General features: G+C 37.3%; 1 long non-coding RNA gene across 2 annotated transcripts in view; it reads right to left on the bottom strand.

Annotated features, from left to right (window-relative positions):
• Nucleotides 1–12,835, bottom strand: part of LOC119235742 (uncharacterized) — a 36,455-nt gene that overhangs the window by 15,242 nt on the left and 8,378 nt on the right. Inside the window, exon 3 of one of the 2 annotated variants that reach the window (XR_005122901.2) lies at nt 398–596. This is a non-coding gene — a long non-coding RNA (uncharacterized LOC119235742). The remainder of the gene's footprint in view (nt 1–397; nt 597–12,835) is intronic. The other variant, XR_005122902.2, reaches the window with a different exon arrangement.

Here is a 12,835-nt window from a genome sequence, read left to right as displayed (position 1 = left end):
TTACTGGACTGGTCCCCAAATCCATGCTAAGTTGGAGGAAACCCCTTACAAATTTTCACCCAGAGCAAGGAATTTTGAAGATACAGTTCCCATCATGCCCTTTGTCTCCCACCTCCCCCTGGTTTTCTTCACTCAGTGTCATGGTCTTGCCTACCCTGCTCCTCACCACACCCAGCTGTAAGTTCAGTTGACTTCTGCCTCCCAGCTAGACTCTTAGCTGTAGAGGGCATGCAAGGGTGTCATCCTGTCCACTGCTGCTTTCCCAAAATAGCACAGTGAACTGGGCAGATTTAGGGAGAACTCCATAGAGATGTGTTGAGTGAATGAAGAGATGAGTGAGCAAATTTTTAATTAACCACCTGCTTGTAACTCCCTTCGGGTCAGCTTCTCTGAATACCTGGTCCAGTATGAAGCAAGTGCTAAGAACTCTTCAGAACCACCCCCTCATTCCAAAGCCAGTACAGAGCTCACTTCCAGAGGCCTCCAACTAGCTTCTGATTCCAACTTCAGCTCCCTGGAAATCTCAGAGGGGGTGGAAACTGCTGGCACAGACATCTGGAAATTCCAAAAGCAGCAGAGATGGTGCCACCCAGGGTCTGAAAGAAAAATTCAGATGTCACTTTTTGACTTATCTTCTACAAACTTTTTATAGCAAGTATTCTACTGTTAGAATGAGAGTGAGTAAGGTCATATTTTACAGGTAAATTATAGTGGCTATCATGTGTGAGGCCTATAAAAAGCTTTCCATTAATATTTGTTTGGTGAATATACAAAGAGAAAATCAATCTCTACACACCAATTGCCCTCCTTTAGGTATAGTTAGGAGGGGATACCTGAACAAGGGGGACACAAACGGCATTTGCAGTCACTATCTTGAATATTAGTTTAAACCATTTGACGCTGTCATTTTAGTAGGTCAAAATCATCAAATATCAGCAATTTCACAGAGTTCAGCCATTTACAGGTTTAAATGTGCAACCTCATTACTGGAAATAAGTCAAGGCAGAATTATGCTGATGATAAGAAAACCCAGATAGTATATCAGGCCATTAGCATCCTTTGGGAGAACTAAGGATTGAAGTGGACACAGAGGATGAACAGTTGCCCCAGGTCATTCCTTCCAAAGTAAATTCTAAGGTATTTCATTGTCACAAGACGTTTTATGAGGAAAAGAGAAAATGACTGGTGTCTTGAGCAACTAAAAATAATGAAAACACTAGAGGTCTCTAGTCTTACGAAGATGGAAATTACATTGTGAATATCAAACTATTCTATGAAGGCTGAGTAAAAAAACAGAGGACATAAGTCACCTTCAATTTCATGGATGGACAAAATTAACATTTACTGGGTGTCTGTTATGGGTCTGGCACTTTGCCACATGCTTTAGGTATATTATCTTATTTTATAACAAGTTGATGAGGTAAATACTGTAGCTATTCCTATCCTATAGAAGCAAAACCCAAGATACTTGTCCAAGAACACATAACTCTCTAGCAAGTGGTGTAGCCAGGATACAAAGGGGAGAACCTGGTTTTTAAATATCCCCAGTCATTTTAGATGCTAACTCAGAGCAAAGTCAAGTATGAGCCCTGAGGTTCTAACAAAGTGATCATTTGCTTTTTGCAAGCCTCACATTAAAAGGAACATGACATCTACCAAATAGTTACCCTTGGGGAATCTTCAAAATTTGTCAGCTGCAAATAAGATTCCAAAGGGGGATACCCTAAAACTTTAATTATTCTTAGATGATACATTGCTGTGGCACATCTGGCTCATCATAAAAGGAAGTTTTTTTTTTTTAGAAGGTATAACTGAATGATATGGCATTAAAGAAATATGATTCAAGTTCTCATGCTTATATAAAATCATAGTTGCCATTTCTAGGTTTGTTGAAGACTGTTTTGCAATCTCTTACTAAGTTGGAGAAAACCAATACTGTACACACTGTACACACTTAGGTACATTCTGCTTTTCTTCCTTTTACCAAGAAATCTCCTAGGGCTTTTATTATTTTCAGTTACTCAAACCACAAAGGATTGTTTTACTCTATGTGGATATTTGAGGGAAAAGTCACTTTACCCTCAAATTTATTTTACATGAACATTTACAAATAGACCACATCAATTTGGTCACATTATAAGGCTTTAAAAGAGACTCCACAGCTTATTGTTTTCTTAAAAACAGCTACAGATGGATTTTCAAGGAGGTAAAAGTTGAAAATAAAATAAAAAATCATTATCTAATGTACCATGGAGGTGACCTCAAGGATCTGTGTCTATAGAAAGTCTCTGAGTCAAAAAACCAGAGACTAAATAATTCTGGGAGGTGGTACAATGTGGAATTAAGAAAAAGGCTTAGACTTACACAGCCTGGGGTCTGTTCCACTCATTAGGTATGTGACCTCATGCAAGATTTTCCTCCTTGTGCTTAATTCCTTCCTATTTAAATGAAGTTGTTAATAAGACCTAACTTATAAGATTGCTTGCTGTAAAAACTAACTAAGATAATTTATAAAAAGCCCGCAGGAAAATGTCTGGTAAGTGCTCAATAACTGTAGCTATTAAAAGCAGTAAATGTCTTTATTTGTTGCACACATGAATGGGTGGGGAGAAGTTAAATTCAACAAAGGTAATTTGGGAAGATAATTTAAAACAAAACAAGAATAATCACAGGTTTATTGCTTCGACTTAAATGATAGGATTGACACATTGTAGGTTTTCAATAAGTGGTAAATCAATCACTTAATGAATCAATAAATGGGGGTCACATGAAGAAAAGCTTACTTTCAGAAAAGCCAAATTTTTGGCTTCTGTGTGCTCCTTGATCCCTTCTAATCTCCCCATAAATGCAGAAAATTCTTTCTATTCCTCACATAGCATCTCAGTTCAGTGCAGTAAATTTTAAATTTTTCCCAAGACAGGATGAAAGGAGCACAAGAACACAACTAATTTATAAATGAAAACTCTAAATGACCTCAATATCATGCTATGAGAAAAATATGTTCAAAGATAGTTATACTTAACATACCCCTTATTTCTGCCCAAATATGTGATTTGAAATCTATTAATATCGTGTGAATGTATCTAATGTGTAATACATATTTTAATAATAGAAATACTATTATTTAAATACAGTATCTTTTTAAATATATATTTGGCAAAAAAAGAAAACTATAAAAGAAAAAAGGTTTATGTTCAGCAAGGAAGTGGGAAGGGAGAGCCTGGGATATTGGTTATTTTCCTGCCCCTGAGAGAGGTATCATTATTCTATGTTCCCTCAATTCAGTTATGTACCTTCAGAAATGACTTTGGGCTTCTTTCCAATTCTGAACCATGAGCAAAATCACAAACACATTCGACAACAGTATGTTCCTCTTGCGTAAATGTCTCTTCTAAGCCACATACATAATTAAAATCTTGTTGACTCAGGAATAATGTCTCAGAACTGAATGTCCAAACTTTGTAACTTGCTTCCTTTGCTAACCAGACAGTACAGCTGCCAAGACCTCTGGGCCCTCTGCCTCTTTTCTCCACGTGTAATTATTATACATTATAAAGCATAAACTTGATTTGTCAAAGTTTGCCAGAAAAGGTTCCTGAGACTACTTATTTGAACTTTGCTGTATATACATGTGACCAAAAACACAGTGTACCAAACAAAAAAAAAAAAAAAAAAAGGAGGTGGTGCTAGAGTGAATGTGCTTAGCAATTCTTTTATCCCATGGAAATGAATAAAAAAGCAAAGTTAGACACATTTCTGAAAGACTATTTTAAAAATGCATGATGCTTTTGTTTCAATAATAAAGGGATTTTTTTTTTATTTCTTCTTCAGATTTATTGTTTGTGTATAGGAAGGCTACTGACTTTTGTGTGTTGATTTTGTATCCTGCCACTTTACTGAACTGATTGATGAGTTGAATTAGTTTTTCTGTGGAGTTTTTGGGGTTCTCTATGTATATTATCATATCATCTGCAAATAGTGATAGTTTGACTTCTTCTTTTCCTATTTGGATTCCTTGGATGTCTTTCTCTTGTCTTATTGCTCTGGCTAGGACTTCCAGTATTATATAAAAAAAAAATAAAAAAAATAAAAATGCATGATGCTGTATTAGAACACAAATCCTTGGCTTCCAATATTTGGAATGAGGAAATAGACTTTAAAAGGTCTTCAAAATTATACAAGAGGCATGAAACAAAGCAGTTGGTTTTCCTTCACCTTTGGGCAGTACCAGATTTAAAGCAGACATGAAAGTCGACCCTATTTTTAAAGAATGCTCGAGAAAGAGGTTGCATAATGCTTCTTAGGAAGTGGTTCCAATATTCCTCCTAGTTGTAAAATACTTACATTCTAACCTAAATCCCTCATGCTCTAGTTTCAGCCCATTTCCTTTTGCTCTGCCTAAGTAGGTTGAAGAACAGTTGCTCACTTACCAAACCAACATTATGAGGCTATTCCCAGTGCTGTGTACTTTTTTTCAGCAATGGAAATTAAACACAATTTGAAATTGCCTGGGACTCTTCTATTTCTTCAAAAATATTTAAATAGAATATTGACCTTTCAGTTTTGTGAAGTTCACCATTCTTCCACATACTTTCTGAAAGACCTCTTCATTTTTTAAGGGCTTTACTAAATTATTTTATTACGTCTATAGTCATACATAATCACAGATTTTTAGCATATTTGGTTTTTTCAACTCTTCCAAGATAGTTTCCTAATTATGCTCAGTTTTTATGACTTATTCTAGAAGTCATTTCAGAAAAACAGTGATCATTAAACTTTGGTGTGCAAAGTTTTGGAAAATTAGGGAAGCTTTTAAAAATATATTAAAAATAAACAAAAAGAAAGAAAAAGCCCAACTCTTGTTTGACTCACACTCAATAAAGGTCCATGTCATCTTTCAATTGCTGTCACTCAAATCTCAACTTGTCTTATTTAACAAGATCATATTTTAAAAGTTATCAAGCCCATTATTAAAAATGAAAACAAAAGCAAACAAAACACACAGAAAAACACTTTTAAAAAATAAAAATGTTCTTATTCTGTTTGGAAAGTTCAATTTTACTTTTGCACTTATAGTGACAATTTAATAGAGTAAGGTATATGATTCTATACTGAATATCGCCATCACAATCCACCTTAGCAGAAAAATAAAAAATGAACCTGATCCATGCCTACAACTTTCCCACACTAGAACTAAATGCACTGCCAACAGACTATTGATGTATAATACATTATCACATGAAAATGTGATTATGACAAATATGAGACTACCACTGTCTGCAAGTACATAATGCATTCAACATAAGTTATTCAGTAACTATTTCAAAATTTAAGCTGCTTTCAGTGGAGATGAGCTCATTCAGAAGACTCTGAATGGCAAAGAAAGGAATGAGCTAGTAATTGTATAAAATAACATGGAAATAGAAACATTAGTGTAGTGGGAAGAGTTAAGGAGGAATTAGAAAGTTCTATGAGAAGCTAGAATAAACTTTTCCAGGAAATTTTAAGGTAAATCAAGGTAGGTTTGTGCTTAGATCCTAAACCATATGGTATTATTATTATTGGTGCTTGATTGCCCTAAAAGGGGAACACCCAAGGGCCAGCCTCAATGGTTTGCCCAGGTGGACTTGCTTTCATTTCTTTGACATTCTTAAGCTTCAGTGTCAGATTACCCTACGGGGTTGCCTCGGAGAGTTTGTGCTCTGCATTCTCCCACAAGCACTCAGGCAAAAAAGAAACAATACAAAGACTCAAAGCTGCCAAAGCAACCACAGAGAGGCTGATCAAAATGAAAGGACTCAGAAATTGCTACAAAAGGAAAGATGTGAAAGTAGCAGAAAGATGACAACCAAACGCCAAAAGATTCAAGGATAACTCAGGTGTCCCGAAAAAGAGGCATCTCATGATAACAGTTTTCTTTTAAGATTTATTTATTTATGCATATAAGAACTGGGGTACAGGCCAGAGGTGTGGGGGAAGAGAGGATTCACCAGAGACAGAGTGGAGAGCAGAACAAGAAGATTGACTGAAACACACTGCTGAGGGGAGCAGCGGACGAGTCAGGAGAGGTCTGCTGCACCATGTGGGTTGCTCCCTGCCCGGGGATCGAACTCATGCTGCGGTGGGTACGGATAGCTTCATAGGCTGTGTCTTAACCCCTTGTGCCACCAGGGAGGCCCACACAATAGGAGTTTTTAAGATTTACTCTTTTATCAACTTGCTACCATGCAAGACAGTATTATTAACTATAGTCACCATGCTGTACATTAGATATACAAGTATTGAACCATTATGTTGTATACCTGAAAATAATGTTATTTGTCGATTATATCTCAATATAGAAAAGAAGTATCTCTTTACACCAATTTGTCCAGGATTGTGCACTGGATCAATTATACCAAGCACTGTTGGCTAGCTTTTATTTTCACTTTGGATTCAGAATCACAGTCATCTTTGAGTTCTTTGCTAAACTTTCACATACTTTCTCTGGTTCCTGTTTTCTTTTCAGTGTATTGTCTACATGTTACTTTTCTCTAAAGTTTCTACCCTTGGCTCTTTCTTCCATATTCCTTTCATTTAAATATCTTATCTACATCTATAACTTCAGCTATCACCTAAATGAAAATGACCCTGAAATTACATCTTTCGCCCTATCTCTACAAAAATGAAATACTTTTTAAAATGCTCCTGTATATCTTCATCTGGGTTTGGAGTCAATGTGCCCCAAATCAGATATCTCAGTTTGCTTCCATAGTTACTGCTTATCTTGTATCTTCTCTTTCTATTAATAGTACAACCCCCTCAGTCATACCTACTTGTCCTTATGCTGTATCTGTAACAGGGTGGTCCCCAGGAAAGGGAGAGGTTCCAGGTTCCCTGCCCCACCCAAAAAGGAGGGTGGAAGGGAGAGAAGAAGCTGCAGAGGAGACTGAGGAAGGAAGGAAGCAGGATGGAGAGCCAGAAGGAGACCTGGAGGAAGCACATGGAGGTGAGAGACACATGAAGAAACTGTGCTTGTCTTTTGGTCGTGGACTGGGTGACACAGATGTGGGTGAGAGACCTGTAGAGAGGTTACAATGGCAGTTTTTGTCTTGATTTTGATTTTGCTCTTTTCCTTCCAGTCTTGTCTGGTTGTTTCTGATCCTTTTCTCTGGGTCCCCACTGGAAGATGATTTAGACTTGTGGCAGGCTTTGGGGCCTTGTTCTGGGCCAATTCTGCTTGGGTGGACTTTTACCCACGAGGGGATGGGTAACTTTGGGTGCTTGATTTAGAAACTACATTCTTTGCCTTTCCTGTATTGTTTACTAATTGTATTAATGTTCCTTCCCATTAAAGTCTCATATGTTTTGTGTTGTTGCGGCAAATGGCAGAACCATTTAGAGTAGGCAGGTTTGTGCGGTTTGGGGTGCCCCGGTCCCTACCCTGTAACATATCCACTGGTTATCATAAGCCCTGTCAACAGCAACTCTAAGGCAAGGCTCATGTTATATTCACTTTCACATCATTTATTTCTTATCTTTTTATTATCACTTATTTTAATTATTTTATTTATCATTTGCTATTTATTTATTTCACATAATTACTTATTTCTCCAAAAAGATAATTAGGAAATATTTAAGTATTTCTATCAATCATGGATATTCCACTGATGAGATTCAACTACCTCTTTTTCAGTTCAATGGCTGATATACCAAGAGATCCAATAATGCATTTAACTATAATATTGTTCTTGATTAAAAGAAAAAGAAAATGGGAGGCCTCCCTGGTGACACAGGGGTTAAAGTCTCAGTGCTATCAAGCTATCATCAGCCACTGCAGCATGAGTTCCATCCCCAGCCAGGAAACTAACCCACCTGGTGCAGCAGACCTCGCCTATCTCACCCGCTGCTCCCCTCGGTAGTATACTTCAGTAGATCCGCCTGTTCTGTTCCCCACTCTGTCTCTGGTGAATCTTCTCACCTCCCCCGCACCTCTGTCCTATACCCCAGTTCTTGTATGCATAAATAAATTTTTTAAAATAATTTTAAAAATAAGAAAATAGGTTCTTGTTGTATAAGAATTTTTCACCTCCTTATTTACATTTATTCCTCAGTATTTTATTCCTTTTGACTGTGAGATTCTTTTTATTTTCTCTTTCTGATAGCCTATTATTAAGTACAGAAATGCAACATATTTTTGTGTATTCTTTTGCATCCTATAAATTTACTGAATTCATTCATTATTTACAACAATTTTTTTTTTTTGGTGGAGTCTTTTGAGTTCTCTCTCTCTCTCTCTCTCTCTATATATATATATATATATATATATATATGTCTTCTGAAAAGTGTGGCAATTTTACTTGTTCCTTTCTAATTTAGATGACTTTTAGTTCTTTTCCTTGCCTATTTGTTCTAGATAGGACTGTCAATGCTTTGTTGAATAAAAGTGGCAAGAATTGGTACTCTTGTCTTGTTTTTTATCTCAAAGGAAAAGGTTTCAGAGGAAAAGATTTCTACTGTTGAGTGAGATGCTAGTTGTGGTTGTTACTATACTCATGCGTTCCTTCTGTCCCCGCAATAAGTCTAGCAACTTATTACATAAAATAGACCCTTAGGGGCCTCCCCTGGCGGTGCAGGCAGTTGAGCGTTGTGCTGTGAAGCTGTCTGAAGCCTCTGCAGCACTGGCTTGATCCCAGCTGGCCTGCTGGCGAGGGTCCCACATGGTGCGGCAGACCTCTGCTGTCTCGCCCGCTGCTCCCCTCAGCAGTGTATATCGTCAGTCTGCCTGTTCTGTTCCCCACTCTGGTGAATCTTCTCACCCTCCAGTGCATCTGGCCCATACCCCATTATAAATAAATAAATCTTGTATAAATAAATAAATCTTTTAAAAAAGAATAGACTCATAAAAATATTTGTGCATAGGATGGTACTTGGAACATGCTGAGTGACTTTGTTCTCTCATGCATTATGATCAAATGAAGACTGATGACCTCTGAGCTTTTTGCTACCACTCAGACTGAGGCGAGTACTTCAAGACAAGTTAATCATCTTGCCACAATCAAGTCACAACTTGACACGCCTATACAAACTAAGCTTTATCTAAATAATAGCCTATTTATTTCTCTAAGATTTAAATTTTGTTTGAGCTATTTTGTACTTAAATTGATCTTCCTTTTAATATTATAAAACCTTCTAAGTAACAAATAGTAGAGATGCCCTGTGTGCTAAAGTGGAAATTTTTTTGGTCATTTTTTTTCTTGCTGTTGCCTGGAGGGGAAGTTGTTGTGGAAGCCCTAAATATTTCTTGGCCTTGGCCCTTGCCCTAGTATTTCATACGAAAGTGTTACATTGTAAAAGAAAATTGCTTCACAAGCATTTGTTTGTATTTCTCATTATTGTAGTTTCAGATATCAGTAAATTATGTTGTATATATTTTTGTTTGTTCATTTGTTTTATAGAATACAGGAGAATCCTTTGATAATCTATTACTAAAACTCTTCATTTGGGAAGTAGAACTTACAAAAATTTTTCAAAACATTTCCTCTTTTACAACCCCTGGATGTTAGGTATTATACACATTTTGCAAATGAATAAACCAACTTTCAAAATTGCTGAAGATTCATTTCTCCCAAGGTTATATAGCTAAAAAATGGCAGAAGCTGGATTGGAACCTAACTCTCTGTACTCCAGGGCCTGAACATTGTCCCTAACACTGAAAGGGACCTCACATTAGAAATTGGAATTTGTAAATGGGAGACCACTCATTGCAAGAATCTGTCAAACTGTTGTAGTCATGGTCTTTGAAAAGACACCTAGAGTGAATATCCCTAAAAGCTCACAGATTCCTTATGCAAAATCTATGTGATTTAAAATGTGTTTGCCTCAGCCTGTTACTGCTTAGATTCTGAGGAAATCAGAATACTCTATCTCCGGAAACCTCCTCTTTAATTTCTCCCATTTCCAGATCTGGCTTGGAATTCTTATCACAAGAAAATAGGCAATTCTATGTTACCTCATATCTCAATTTCTGAAAATGTTCCAATGTCACAAATCTGGAAAAAAAGGGTGATTATATGTTAGGGTCTAAGGGAAGATCAATACCTTCAATCAACAGACTGATTTATAAAAAACCATCCCCAAACAGGGAAAAGGTGATGACACCAAAATTCAGACCCATTTTGTCTAACCCCAAAGCACACTTGCATTTATACATCCTCAGTCACCTTTCATGCCCTTTCCACCACTGGCTATTATTATTTCACCAGTGACTGTTGAAGATGAAATGGAAAAACAGAGGTTTGTTTTTTTTTTTAGACCACATAAAGAAGTCTTTGAGATAAACCTATGTTGGTTGAATAACACTGAATGATTTCATAAAAAATTGTACAATTGCATTTTAATGTTATAAGACCTTGAGAGATGGGCACGGTTATCCCCATTTTACAAATGAAGGTACTGAGGTGCAGCAAGATTAATTAACTTCTCTGAAATCACACAACTAGAAAGTGCAGGAGCTGGGATTCAACTCTGTCCTCCAGAATCTATATTGTTAATGTTTATAATGCTTTAAAGACTTATTTTTATTTTATATTAAGATGCAGATGAAGTCTAATACAATACATTCCCATAGTATGATCATAATAAGCCAGTAAATGTGGTCACAGAGACAAAGAATGAGCCAAGCCCTCCATTGGTTTCTATTTCCTCCCTCCCTTTTGAAATTACTATTAAATTTCTAGTTACAACTATCCATGTATGTGTTTAACACATGGAGCCTTAAAAGCAACAACAATGGTTCAAACATTCAATTGTTTAAAAAAGAGGAAAAAACAACAATATATGAAAGGCACACTGCGATTTACCTGAGAGACAGACTTTTCCCAAATCACTGTGAAGCAGACTTATTTACCATGAACACAGAAAAAAAGCAACTGCCCCTGAATTTGCCTTACATCAATTCTGGTGGTTCTACACCACTAATAGATGCCAGAAAAGGGATCCCTTCAAGGAAATATACACAGATCAGTAGGTAGTCCTGGTATTTGGCAATTCCTGAAACAGTTTAGGCAAGTTGAGAGGACACGAAAGAAAGGAGAAACATAACACTGAAATTGATCACGTGAAACTGCATACTGATGGCTACAGCTGTTCTTCTGGACAGTGTGGTGCCACTGTTTTTCAAGGGCACTTGTTTAAGTGATTATTGAATATTTTGATGGGTTCTATCTATCTGCATCTCTAAAAGTGGGGCTGAACATGGAAAAAATAAACATGGCTACCTATAAGGAGGATAAATCTCATTAACTTAGTACAATTAAAGCAGATGGAAAATAAAGGGAAAAAAAAGATGAAGTGGGAAACAGTAGCCATGCTAAAAGCAGAGAAGCCTTTGCCTCATTTGGAAGATAGCTGCACTTCGGCCAGTGTTCCATGTGTTCAGTGGTGAAGGGAAGGAATTCAATTAAAGAACACAAAGTGCTAGAAATATGCAGTTAAGATGAGCTCTAAAAAAACCAAACATTTAGGGATGATTTAACATCTTTAGTTCTTTGGTACTAGGATGCTGCTTATAATTGTCATTTGAGTCTCACAGATTTATTCATATTTTCAGGAATGTGTGCAAATGCACCTAAAAGACTGTATGGACCTAGTTGTTTTATCTCTCTTCCTGTTCATTTGTTTAAACTAAATACACAAATCGGAGATCACGTAATGAAGGCTGCTTAAAAAAAAAGCATAAGAAAACTAAAATAACTTTAGATCGAGGAGCTGAGGCAAGTGTTCAGATTTCTGTAGAAGGAAGAGCTGAGGTTAATGTAGCTGCAAACTAACACCCAGCAGAGGAACCAGCACACATAGGTGGCATGACTTGATGGACAGAAAGCCTGTAGGGTTGCTGCCTTCTTTCAGATCTTGGGAAAAGAAACTCGATATATGAATTGGCTTTATGTTCACATTCTAAAGAACAGCTAAATAAACAACGTTAGGGCACAATGTCCTATGCCTATCCCTAGGAATTTCTTGAGCTGGGATGGACGTTTGCCAGTGAGTGTCCAATTCTGTCCTCAGTTTGCACAGTTGTTTGTTTTTTGTTTTTCTTTTTACTCAGACACCCAGAAATCCTCTCTTAGGTATGGTCAGCCAGCCCTACCTATCTTAATCAGGCCGCTTCCCTTACATACATACATTGGAGAGGAAATTTCTACCCACCCACCCACTTATCAGGGTCTACAAGACTCAACTCACATCCTGCAAGCCTCAGGATGGAACATGAATCCTTTTAACTACCTGGGCACAGTAGCTGACTATCAGGAAACTGCCTGTGGCCTCCACACATTGCCACACTATTTACACAGCTGATGGAAGTTTGCCCGGGTTGAGGAATTTGGCTCCAGAGGATTCCCCTTAGAATTCCCAAAGGGCCCATTCACCCTGTCACACCCTCACAGATGCCTGTGGAGATAGGAACAGTGGGGTTCATTTTTTAACTTCCTCGGTACACACCATAATTCTACACATGTATTTAACAGTGGGGGTCAGGGAACTGGGAGAGCCACAAAACCTAGCCTTATATGAGATATTATAAAAAGTATTTTAAGAAAAGTCAACAACTTTCTTCCCTTGCCACTCAAACATTCCTCTGCTTCATTCAGCTGCCTCAACTCTGCCCTTCATATTAGCAGGCACAAAGCAGGACTTGGACCTGACTTCCAACAGAAAGTGAGCCTTTCCAAGATAGAGAGAGGGAAGCTCAAAAAGTCCAACTCTCAAAACAGAGAGGAGAAAGACAGGACAGCAGAAGCTTTAGCATTCTTCTTCCATAATTTAAAGCCTTGCTATTAGTGGAGGAACAGAA

This window comes from Talpa occidentalis, unplaced genomic scaffold (assembly GCF_014898055.3).
Source record: "Talpa occidentalis isolate TD23 unplaced genomic scaffold, MPIMG_talOcc4v2.1 talOcc4.9, whole genome shotgun sequence".
NCBI lineage: Eukaryota > Metazoa > Chordata > Mammalia > Eulipotyphla > Talpidae > Talpa > Talpa occidentalis.
This window is presented reverse-complemented; position numbering and strand designations above follow the sequence as displayed.